General features: G+C 44.9%; 1 protein-coding gene across 1 annotated transcript in view; it reads right to left on the bottom strand.

Moving 5' to 3' along the window:
• HS6ST1 (heparan sulfate 6-O-sulfotransferase 1) overlaps window positions 1-12,181 on the bottom strand; it is a 181,492-nt gene that overhangs the window by 19,709 nt on the left and 149,602 nt on the right. The window lies entirely within an intron of this gene.

Below are 12,181 nucleotides of genomic sequence, written 5' to 3'. Positions count from 1 at the left end.
AGAAGCAGCATCAAACACCCTTTAGAAGGACAATTTGAGGGGAAAAAAAAATATTGTCAGGCCTGTTTTCTCCCCAGAATGATGTCTTGTTTGCCATTATCACAATGTCAACCTCCTGTGCCCAGTTTGTCACCTGGCACTCTGATGATCTCATTGCCTTTGGCAGAAGCCCTGGGGTCTCCCAGCTGTTCAGCAGCACCAGGAAAACCAAACTCTTCCCTTGCTAATTCCCTAAGAAGCTAGAAGGTAGAAAATAAAGCCTTGGCAAAAGCTTCTCCCAGCTCAGTGTGTGCCCTCCCATGCAAACACCAGTCTGTCAATCCATTCCTGTGGCATTCACTGGCTGGGATTCCCCCTGCCCACATGCACATGCAAAGTGGGCTTTACACTGTGGCTGATGGTTAAAAAGGCCAAAAATAAAAATAATCCATGAATTGCCAGAGTCATGCATTCAGAAAATTTGACTGAGGCCCTTGGAAAACCACTGGACTGGCTGAAAAATTCCAGCAGATTAAGCTGACCTCATTCTGCTTAACTCCAAGTGCTCTGGCAGGGGAGGCCAGGATCCTTCCAAGAAGCCCAAAATCCAAGTCATTCACTCCAGGAGCTACAGGAAAGCTGTGGGAGGAGTCCTCTGCCAAAACTCCTTCCCTCCAACAGCCATGCCTCTGTTCCTCAGCGAGCACTCTCCTCTTCTGTTAGTTGTGGCTCAGCTCTGCTCTATTTTAGGACTTCCAGAAGCTGTTAAAAACTAATATCCTCTCACTGCCTCCCTCTAGAAACTCATTTATCACTCTGCCTCCTGCACAGCTACAGTTCTGTCTCTTAGCTGGCAATTTCTCTCCTGGAGTATGAATTTTGGATGACCCTAAGGGCTTGTAAGCACATGGGTGCATTGGACCAGACTTAAGCAACTGGGAAAGACTTAAGGGGGGAATTGTGCTAATTAGAAGGAAAAGGGACAGTAAATATCTACAAACAAAAATGCAGAGACCCTCAAGCAGAAGCCCCCCAGCAGCAGCAGAGCTCCCTGTGGCCCCTGACCCTTTAAACAGAGTTTAAAATGCAGCAATTCAGTGATAAATTCACTCTCAGAGTACTCACTGTCACGTCTGCTGACTTGCAGATGTGTCTCATGGTAAGTATTTTAAAAGATAAGCAAGTGCAGACTGCAAGTATGATGTGGAACTGAGAACTGGCACCTGGAAAGGGAGTTAGTGCAGGACTAAAGGAAAATTAGTACAGGACTAAAGGAAAAGTTAGTACAGGACTAAAGGAAAAGTTAGTGCAGGACTAAAGGAAAATTAGTACAGGACTGAAGGAAGCTTTTCAAAACCATGGAACTAATCAGGCTAGGTTATTTCTACATGTCAGCTAAAAAGATTGAGCTCTTCCATAAACAGCTCAACCCAAAAATACCTCTTTACCTGTGTCCATGAGCACCAGGATTAACTCAGAGAGCTTCTTCCAACTGGTTTCTAAGGTTGGATTCCAGGGAAGAAAACTGATCTCCCTCCAAATTTAACAGGGGCTTTTTCTCACCACCAGCACGAGTCTTCATTCCCTGATAACCCAGTGGCTCAGAGTGTCACAGACACAATTGCTCAGGGCACTGCAGTTTGGTAAAGAACATTTGTGTGCCTGAAGCTCAGTCATCACCAAGCTGCTCTGCCCCCAAGCATTATGGCAAGGAATGTGTGCTACAGGTCCAGAAAGGGCTAGAGGAGCTCCTGAATGCCTCTGAACCCAAATCTGCCTCTGCCAGCAGTGACTGGCAGTGGTGCAAAGCCTGGCTGAGGTTTACAAGCTGTCAGGAGATCCTGTGGCCAATAAAGCACCGGGGGATCAGCGGCAGAGCGCGGAGAAACCAACCCCAGCTCCCTCCAACCACCACAGCACCAACTCCAGGACAGAGCAGGGATCCCCTCTGCTGGGATGGCAATTCTGGGATCTGCTCTGCTGTAAATCCCTGCCCAGCACCAGTGAGAGTCACAGGGAGCAGCACCAGCCTGGCACTGCAGGTAAAACACCCCACATCCCCCCATGGCACGATGGAGAACACACTGATCACACCACAGACAGCTCTGAGCTCTGCTTGCTTTCACACAATCAATATTCCTTCTGCTTTTTGGTTTTTTTTTTCCCCACATTCTCACACACAAAAAGCAAACAAAGCCAAATTTTCCCAGCTTCTCGTCTCATTACTGAAATTTTCCTTGCAGCTCACTAATTTTGTTCTCTCTCAGGTATGAACACTCCCAGAAGCAGGTTTCCAGCAGCAAATTAGACAAGCTAAATTACTGGAAGTTTACCAAAGGAAAAGGAAATAAAGACCTCAGACACCTTCTAGACTTTTCTCTCCCTCAAATCAGTAGCTTGTTTATCCAAATAATAATAAAGCAGGCAGAAGGTTGTAATTAGTGTCAAGCACAATTCTTTCCTGTTACTTTGAGGTACTAAAATCAAAACCAGAAATCCTGACCTTGAAACAACATACACACACAAGAACACAAGAAAACTTTTATGTGTATGATTTTCTAATTTAGGAATGTCCATGTGCTATGTGAGCTGCTCAGCAAATTGAGCCAGGAAATACATTAACTGAAAGCTAATTTAGGGCAGAACCTATTTTACCTCATGTTTGAAACTGTTCCACACAAGGTAATTTCTCTGAAGCAAGGCAGAGCATTTGGGAGAGGAGGATGAGTACAACGAGGAGAAGAGAGAAGGGAGGAGATTTGCACTGTGGGTTTTTGGCTAAAATGGAAAGGAAGCTATTTCTGGTGAAGTGGACTCTCCCACACACATGGTTAATGGATAAATTGTGTAAGAAAAATGTCTCCATCCCAAGGCAGACCCAATTATGTTCTGCATTAACTGAAACATATGGGAGCATTTCAGCACAAACAAAACCTGCACTGTATGAGCTTTTTTCTAGGAGCTTTCCAGTTCATTTAACCCTTGATATGGTGCACATCAAGAACAGCCTTAGATTGCTGGTGTAACGCTCCAGTCAGTATTTTTTGGCTCAGATACTGCAGCAGTATCTCCCAGCCTTTACACTGATAAACTGAGGGGGTTTCAATCCCCTTCTTTGTGCCAATTTTGCAGCTGAAGGAGGTGGATGTTACAGAGGGAGCACCAGGCTGAACAAAAGGCGATTTTTTGAATAGAAAGATGGCAACACCACAAAACCATCTATGAGAAAAGCATCCTCACACCAGCTCACTCTCCCAAATTGCTTCTTGAAATGCTGCCACTGTGTAATTCCTAGATTTTCCTTCCCTTTCCCCTTCCTGCTGGGATTCCAGAAGCGCTTTCTGATGGTTACAAGAGTGAACAGCAGGAGTCGTGGTGAATCAAGAGGACTCAAACCTGTGCTGAAGTTCTGCCCCTCTGGGTTCCAGAACTCTGAGTCATTTATTTGCCTTTTCATCTCTTTGCCTTCCCTGCCAAGACCTGCCCTGCTGAAGTGATCAGCTGCCCCATCACTCTTTTCATCAGGAAAATGAGGAGCTATCAAGATTTGGACAATTTTCTTATGTTAACTGGCCTCATATACTTTGGGTGCTAATGTTTACTCTGTCAATTAGTTTACTTTTCTCTTTGAGAGCTCACTGACATTAAATCAGTAAATGCATGTCATATTCTGACTGCTAAACCCAGCAAACACCAGCAGCTTGGGTAGAGCCCCAGTGAAAAGCTTTGGGTTTATATTTTCATACAATGAGTGTGGCAGGGAAGAAAATTCACCAATCAAAGCAAAAAAGGTCCCTCTGCCATGGAAAATCAGGGGAGAAAGCTCCTCAGTGTCAAGTGACACACTGATTTTCATTTTCTGACCATTTCCTGTGAAAGCAGGAACCTGTCCACCTCACTGTCACTCACAGAAAGTAAAACCACCAAAGATTATTGCAATTTTGACTTCTGAACTACAGGGGCCATTGGGTTCCTAAGACTTGGCTTTTCCTTGAATTCAGCATGTATTCTTGAATTAATCTTATTTCAATTGAACACCTGTCAGCAGTGCTCAGCCCAGTACAATCCAGTGAGTTTTCTGCAATCTTCAGCCCACATTTGCCCAGCTTCATCTGTCTTTAGTCTATTAGTCCACTGCCAGCCTGCTGCTCTCTTTCCAGACTGCCAATCAATTGCCCATTTATACTTTGGGTTGAACCCAACAAATTGTGCTCTCTAAGCTTCTTCTGGAGGCCTGGCTTTTCCTTTCACATCATTTCCCAAGGAATCCTCCCCAATTTATTTCCTGCTTTCTCCAGAGCTGAAGAGGGTGAGTGAATGCTGCACTCAGAGCTGCAGGGGATGCAGTCACAACTCCTGGTGGACACTTGCTCTGTACCTACAGCACCTCTCAAGAGGAGACCTGTGGCCCCAGACCCCATTAATATCCCCTGGCCCCCTTTAAATGCTGTCAGGATGAGTGTCATGCTGCTGCTTGGGTACAAAAAGTGCTCCTAAACTGATCAAATCTCAGCAAACAGGTTGACCTTCTCAAAAAGAGTGCAAATGAAGCAACCATAATGATGGGAATACTGACAGGGATATTCTGGACAAATTTCACATTTTGCTACGCAGAGAAACAAGGACCTGAAATTGCTCAGGGCTGAAAATGAGATGTTGCAGCATTTGGCTTCTGGATCAGGAATTCTAATCAGATGGAGGAGGGTAATGAACAAAACCTCATTATCATCTAGCAGCCACTAATGTGTCAGGATCTAGATGAATACAGGACTTTGCTGACTAGCAGTGGCAGCTCCTATTTTAGCAAGAGCTATGTTTGTGAGAAGGTCTGAAAAAATGAGCCAAAATTCTGAAACCAAGCCTTCCTTGGGTACAAAATTCTTGCAAGATGGCAAGTGTGGGGCAGTGATTTTATTTTTAGGTTGCTTGTTTATAAACCAGCCTTGAAAAAACAGTACAGGGAAGGAGTTCATGCTCAGTTATCTGGGTGAAAATCATTTTCTGTCCAGTCCAGAGGGCATGAGCAGCATCTCCCCAAAGCCATGGAGGGGTGGATGTGCCCAGTGGCACACTGAGTCACCTGGGAAGCACCTTCTGAGGAACCCTGGGGCACAGCTCCTGCTGCTGCCAGGGAGCTCAGTGACCCACAGGCATTTGCAAAGATCAGCTTTGATGGTTTTAATTTGGCTGCCTGGGAGGAGGGAAGGTCAGCGTGCAGCTGTCCCCCAAGCTGCAATCTCATAAAGATAATTGCACTCTCACTTTTGGAGAGGACTTTCACTCCATGAACAAATGTTTTTGTCAAAGCTCTGGGACACAAATGAGTGTGCCCATTGTGCCTCCAAGTGTGGACTGCTCTGGCAGTGCTGTGACACAGGCCAAGCCCCCCCTCTCCCCCCTCACTGTTTTACTGCCTGAGAGGTTTTCACTCTTTTTTCCTAAATGTGTTTTCCTCTTTGGCTGTTTTCCTTTTCTACATCAAGTGCAAACCCAGTAATACTGAAGAAGATGACAACTGTCAGACCTAGAGTGTTCAAGTCAACAAGAAAATGCTGATGAAATTATTTTCCTCGTCCCTGATCTCCACTGCTGTCAGCTGTGGTGCTTTTCACACAGTTTGAGCTCACTTTCAGATGTCTCATCTTGGCCAGGGCAGGCTCTTGGGGCTCAGAGTCACACCCAGACACTCAAACCCCTGCATGCCAGAGCAGCCTGCTGCTATGGAGAAGAATTCCCCAACTCCCACAGATCCCCTTTGCACAGGGACAGGCTTGGGAAGAGGAGCAGCACTTTTCTAGGTATCAAAAATGTTGTAAGAATATTCTCATCACCTTTTCTCTACACCCATTAGTTAAACTTCCCTTGATGACCTCCTCCTCTCTGTCTGGAGCGTGGTGTAAATCACAGACATAAAATCACACAGAGTTCTGCATGAGCAAGCATTTCCACCAGGAGTACAGCTCACTCCCTAGGTAACTGGGGATATTAAGAAGTTAAATCCTTCAAACTACTGTTGCAAGCAGCAGCACTTGACATGGTAACCCCAGACTGGAATAATCCTGGACTCTGATCTAGTCAAGCATCCTTGTCTAATAACTGCCTCAGGCTGTCAGGCTGCAAACCTTGGAAAATAAAGCAGCATCACAATACAAAAAAAAAAATCTTGTGTCATTCCTGGCTGAGAACCTGCTCACCTTGAGTGCTAGGTCAAACAGGCAGGGCTGAAGAGCTGGGGGTATGGACAGGCAACAGACAAATCAGGGTGCAGTTTTGTAAGAGCTGAGAGATGTGGGACTCCAGGCAGCTCTTCCAAAATGCAGTTTGTTGTATACAAAATGCAGCTTATTGTATACAAAATGCAGCTTATTGCATACAAAATGCAGTTTATTGCATACAAAATGCAGTTTATTGTATACAAAATGCAGTTTATTGTATACAAAATGCAGTTTATCCCATCCAAGAGGTCACAGCAGCCCAGGGTGGTGGGTGACAGAGCTGTGCCCACAGCTGTCAGCTCCAGCTGCAGGCAGGCCTGCAGACCCTTTGGTTTTGGTCACAGTGCATTCTAGACTTTTCTTTGCTGAGCATCTTCATACAGTAGAACCAATCTATCCCTTAACTTTTATCTCTAGCCCATCATAACTGCTGTCATTACCATATTCATGTTACTGCTCTCCAATCACTAAAGTCAGTACATTACAGTTTAAGCCAGAAGTTGTTTTTCAGTTTTCTTGCAGTGGAAAATTCTGAGACCTTTTTTCTACTTGCCACATCTGCTGACTTGTTTGCCTGTGCTCTCTTTCTGCTTGGTAAAAACATCTTCTTGTTTGGGGTGGGTTTATCCTTTGCTCTAAGCCATAAAAACCCCTTCTAACTCACACACCCTTTGCCTCCTTGGTTATCCAGAAATCTGGCTCAGCAATTCTTTTCTTCTACATCAAAACTTGCTTCCATCTCTATTCCTTCATCAGACTCCACATTCAAAAATCTTTCTGCCAAGCACACATAGCTGTGAGACTCTTGTCAGACTTTGATCCTTGCCAGCACAGTTTGTCTCTGAGTGAAAACAATTGCTGCTCTCCTGTTTCAGGGTGTCACCCCTGCCCTGTGAGCTGGGCTCAGCTGCAGGTGGGAGTCTGGCTCTGCTGGGATTCATCTACAGCCTGGTTCTGAGGAAAACGTAGGGGATTCTTTTCTGGGCTATGCACAGAAGTCCCTGGATGTGGACATTTGGGAGTGGGGTCAGGAAAGGCTGTGCTCTGCAGGTCTTGGAGCTCACAGCCCTTTCTGGAAGCCAGCAGGCTCGTGGAGACAGTGCAGGACAAGCAAGAGCCTCCAAAGCAGAGTGATGCCACACATCACATGGTCCCTAGAGAGCACAGCAAAACCTCAGAGCAGCAATGAAATAAATATTGAAATAAACAATAAAAAATGAGGATCTTGGAGTAAATTAATAAATAAACTGACATGACAACTGGCCCTACCTCCTATTGGTGGCGAGCACATTTCCCTGATTGCACCCTTCCTCTTGAAAACACCATCAGCAGATGAAAATACCCTTTGAGAGCATCCCCAGGATGTGCTTTGCTGTCAGACAGGGACTGTGTGGGAAAGCTGAGCCAGACCAGACCCAGGGCACAGCCTCAGGGACCCTCAGAGAGAGAGAGAGAGACTCCAGGACACCCCTCTGTGCCTTCATCCTGCCTCATCCTCATGAGCACAGAAAAATTGAAGCCCTTGAGGGTCATTTACCACGTGACAGGTGTAACATTCAGAGCTGCTCCTTTTGCTTTCCAGATCAAGGAGACCCTCACAAATCCTTTTTTGTGCACAGTCCTGAGAGCTGCAAGCGTGCACACCCTCCTGGATGGCAGCTAGGAGTGTCAGCAACACTGCCAGGGTTAAGTCCCTTCCCTTCTTGCTGCCAACAATAGCCTAAAGCTCCCCAGGAAATTCTTTGTTCTACAATGGAGCCCAAAGAGACCCCAGGGCATCCCACAGTGATAATCCAGCCACATGCAAATTGTCTGAGGGCCTGTCAATTAACATTTGCAGTGACTGGGGAAGGGAGAAGTTTCCTCTCAGCCATTTTTTGGCACGGCAACACTCATCAGAGCCTTGAGCATATCTCCAGCAGCACCACTGGGCAATGTTTATTATGGCCTTTCATTCTGTGCACAGGCTTTGGTAAAGATCCAGCACATGATCCTTCTACTCCAAACCATATTTTTTCTGGTCTTCTATCAATTAACTTTCTTATAAACACATATCCCACCTCAAAGCCCGTTTTAATGGAGAAACCCCAAATTTCCTAACAAGTTTTTAGTCTCTGCTGGGCACAAACAACCATCTCCTCAACAAAACCCAGGAACCTTCCTGTAGTTAATTTAATTTCTTGTGACACACTTGCAGTTTCTGTCATTTTGCCTCTGGCGCTGGCATCCAGCCACAGTGGTGAGTCACTCAAAATTCCATTTCAAGGGTTAAATTTACATGTTTTACATAATGAGTACACACATTTTCCAGTTCCTACTAATTAAATTCATTGAGTCTTCTGTGACTCCACTGTCACTATGCAAATGAAGGCAACCTGACATTGTTGAGAGAGGCACAAGGCTGCTGGGTCCAACCCTCTGTCAGTCAGGCTCTGGAACACTGCCAGGCTTTTGCAGGGTTGTGGAGATGACCCACACACAATAGCACCTACTTCTGGACCTCTGGGAAGTGGGGGAATTATAAAGTTTGGAAAAATAATCAACTTTTCCAGATCTGCCATAGACCAGTACTGTCTCTGCACAAGCTGGGAAGCATCAGGACTTCAGCATTTGCCACTTGCTGGATGCAAAGAAAAGTGCTCATTAAAATACAATTTCTTACTGCAGTTCCTGTTGCTTGTCTTCAGTGGAATTCTGTGCTTGGAAATGTCAGAAAATACAGGGTCCTGCCTCCCAGCATCTGCACATTGCTAAATTTCCCCTGCAAAACATTCTTTTTCCTAAGTGTCCTGGTTCTGGAGGAACACTGAAAAGGCATAAAAAGGCAGCAAGCTCTGGGAAGGAGAGGCTTGGAGATATTTCACCTCAGACTGTGGCAGACTCCCAAGTGGCAGAAAATGCAGAGTGAACCAAAGACATACTTGTAACAGAGCAATAGACAGAAAACACAGCCAGCTTTCAGGGCCAGACAATGTCCCTGCCTGTCCCTGGACACCTCTCTGTCTCTATTCTGTTCTTGACTGGCATCTCCCTCTCTATTGTCATTTAAACAGGCTGAGAGATGTGATCTTTAAATTACTGAGCCACCTCTGACAGCCCCAGCTCTCTGGAACTCCTGCAAAAGGTGCCACCTTCATATTCTCTGAAAAATCCCTTCGCCAGGATTTCTTCTCCTGGGAAGCTGAGAAGCCTCAGAGAAAAATGAAAACAAGAATTATCTCATTTGCTTCTCCTGTGTTTTGCTGCTTTGGTTTGATTGGTTTCATGGGAATTGTTTGAACTTAATGACCAATCAGTGTCCAGCTGGGTCAGACTCTGAGGAGAGAGTCATGAGTTTTTCATTATTCTCTTTTAGCCTTCTGTCTGTATCCTTTCTCTATTCTTTAGTATTCTCTATCATTCAGTACAGTAATGCCTGTACTCATTTAGTATAGCCTACTATAATAAATATAAACCTAAAATTAATATAATATAATATAATATAATATAATATAATATAATATAATATAATATAATATAATATAATATAATATAATATAATATAATATAATATAATATAATATAATATAATATAATATAATATAATATAATATAATATATTAGCCTTCTGAGAACATGGAGTCAGATTCATTCCTTCCTGCCACAGGGGACCCCAGAAAATACCACCAAGGGAAACATCAGGTGGCTGTGTCCTGCTCCTGCAGGCATTCCTGGGCAGATTTGCTGTTCCTGGCTGCTCTGGGGTCCCCTCTGAGCTGGCAGAGCTGGGTGGCAGCAGGACACAAAGCCCAGCTGGCACAGTGACACCGTGTCCAGGAAATCCCAGCCTCCTCTGCTGGGAGCATCCCCACTTCAGACAATGGTGAGTGAAGACAAAATAGAAAATGTTCTTCTTAACTAGAGTTCTTGCACTCCAAATAGCCTCCTCCCCAAAGAGCTTTCAAGTTTTATTTTTGTACCTCTGAAACATGTAAAATACTGACTGAGGAAATCATAGTCTTACCTTTAAAGTAAGGAGGCAGACAGGATCACACAGGGATATCAAAGCCACCAAAAGACAAATCCAGGTCGAATGGGAAAAGGAAAAGAAAAAGAGAGAGAAAAATACACAGTTACATTTGTGTTTCACTATGAGCACACCAGCTAAGCAGGAAAAAAAAAAAAAAAGACATTTTAATTCAATTTAGTTTGCTTTCTCTGATAAAGTAAGAACAATGGGGCAAATGGAATAGGGTGACACAAAGTGCTTTTGTCTGTGGATTAAGGTTTATGCAAATCATCCTTCATGACACTACCACATCATCAAAGGAGGAGCAGGAAGATATTTTGTGTGCTATGAAATTTAACCCAGGCACACACACACACCACTCCACCACAAGTCCTGGGTGCAGAGAGAGGGAGCAGGAAGGGGGAGCATCAATAATGTGTCTGCACACCCTCAGCAGCACAAGCCCTTGGCCAAGCTCCAGTTCCCAGTGGTACCAGCCCAGCCCTCTGCATTTTCAGCTCTCCCAGAGCCCCAGGCAGAGCTCTGACATCCAGCCCCTTCTCCCTCTATTAGCTGCCTGCTTCCAGCAGAAATAAAGGCAAAGGCTTTGGAGACCTGTTAACACTAAAACAAAAATCCATAAAACAACATGGGTTTGGTGCAATGAAGGTGCAGGAAAGGGAGGGGAAGGATTACAGGCAAGAAAAGAAACAAAGAGTGTTTTAAGCCAGAAAATCTGTGAATTTCCTGGGGAATTTATCAGACTGAAAGGTCTCCAGTATTACTGAAGGAAGCTCAAGTCCTTTAACTGCCTCATCATCAGTGCTACAACACTGTGGTAAAAGGTTTGACATGAGTGGCTGTGAATAAAGGAAAAAAACCCAAGCAAATGGGAAACTCTTTCTCACAACACCTGTGTCCTCCCCATAATGCCTGTAATGAATTTGGCATAGCATCTTTGAATTAATTTTATATTTTTTTTCCATTTTCAGTGATGATAAAAATTAGGAGCTTTTTTTAATTTTTTTTTTTTAATCCTAAAAGGAACCTTTTCTGGGAAAGCAAAATCAAGCTGGCTTGAATATTAAAAAACTATAATTGTTTCTATTTTTTCTACTTGAGCTGCAATGCTTCACCCTAAATGGCACACAACTAAAGAGCTGTTCCTCCAGAGAAATTAAGGTCATAATGTGAGAAAAAAAGATTACAGACAAATACATAAAACAACTGTAAAGGTGCAAATGTGTCTGCCATGGTGGCTGGAGGAAGGAAGACATGCACTCCCTGGTCATGCCAGCCTTGAAGGGAGGTGTCTCAGGTTGGAAATAGGAATATTCTGTTCCTGTGTGTTATGGGAAAGGCAGTTATCCTCTGTTCATGGGCAGTTTTTCTTTATCTCTCCCACAGCCCATCCTCCCTCCAAGAGATCTCTGCTGTCCATGGCCAGTGAGTGTCCCTGCAGGGCTGATCAAATTCCATCATCCCATGGGGAGATGCTGTGCCCAGGGCAGGAGCCAAGCATTCCTACCTGGATACAATCTGCCCTGGAACAGCACAGCAGCCTTTGCCCCCTGCATTCCCAGAGGAGCAGCTTTCTCCTGCCCTGCATTCCCAGAGGGAGAGCAGGCCCATCTCCAGCAGCCCTGGAGCTGCAGAGGAAAACTCCCCCCTTGTGCAGGATCCTGCTGCAGCAGAGCCACAGCTGGCACTGCAGGAGGGCTGAGCCCCCCTGGGATGGGGCTGTGCCCCCACCCTGACACACAGGGGACAGGCACTGCTCTCACTCTGGCAGTGTGTGGTTTTTTTGGTACTATTACATTTGTATTTTTTTTTTAGTTTCCCTAGTGAAGAACTGTTATTCCTATTCCCATATCTTTGCCTGAGAGCCCCTTAATTTTAAAATCCTAATAATTCAGAGGGAGGGGGTTTGCATTTTCCATTTCAGAGGAGGCTCCTGCCTTCTTTAGCAGACACCTGTCTGTTCAAACAGAGACAGAAT

This window comes from Fringilla coelebs (genome assembly GCF_963513975.1).
Source record: "Fringilla coelebs genome assembly, chromosome: 10".
Classification (NCBI taxonomy): domain Eukaryota; kingdom Metazoa; phylum Chordata; class Aves; order Passeriformes; family Fringillidae; genus Fringilla; species Fringilla coelebs.
This window is presented reverse-complemented; position numbering and strand designations above follow the sequence as displayed.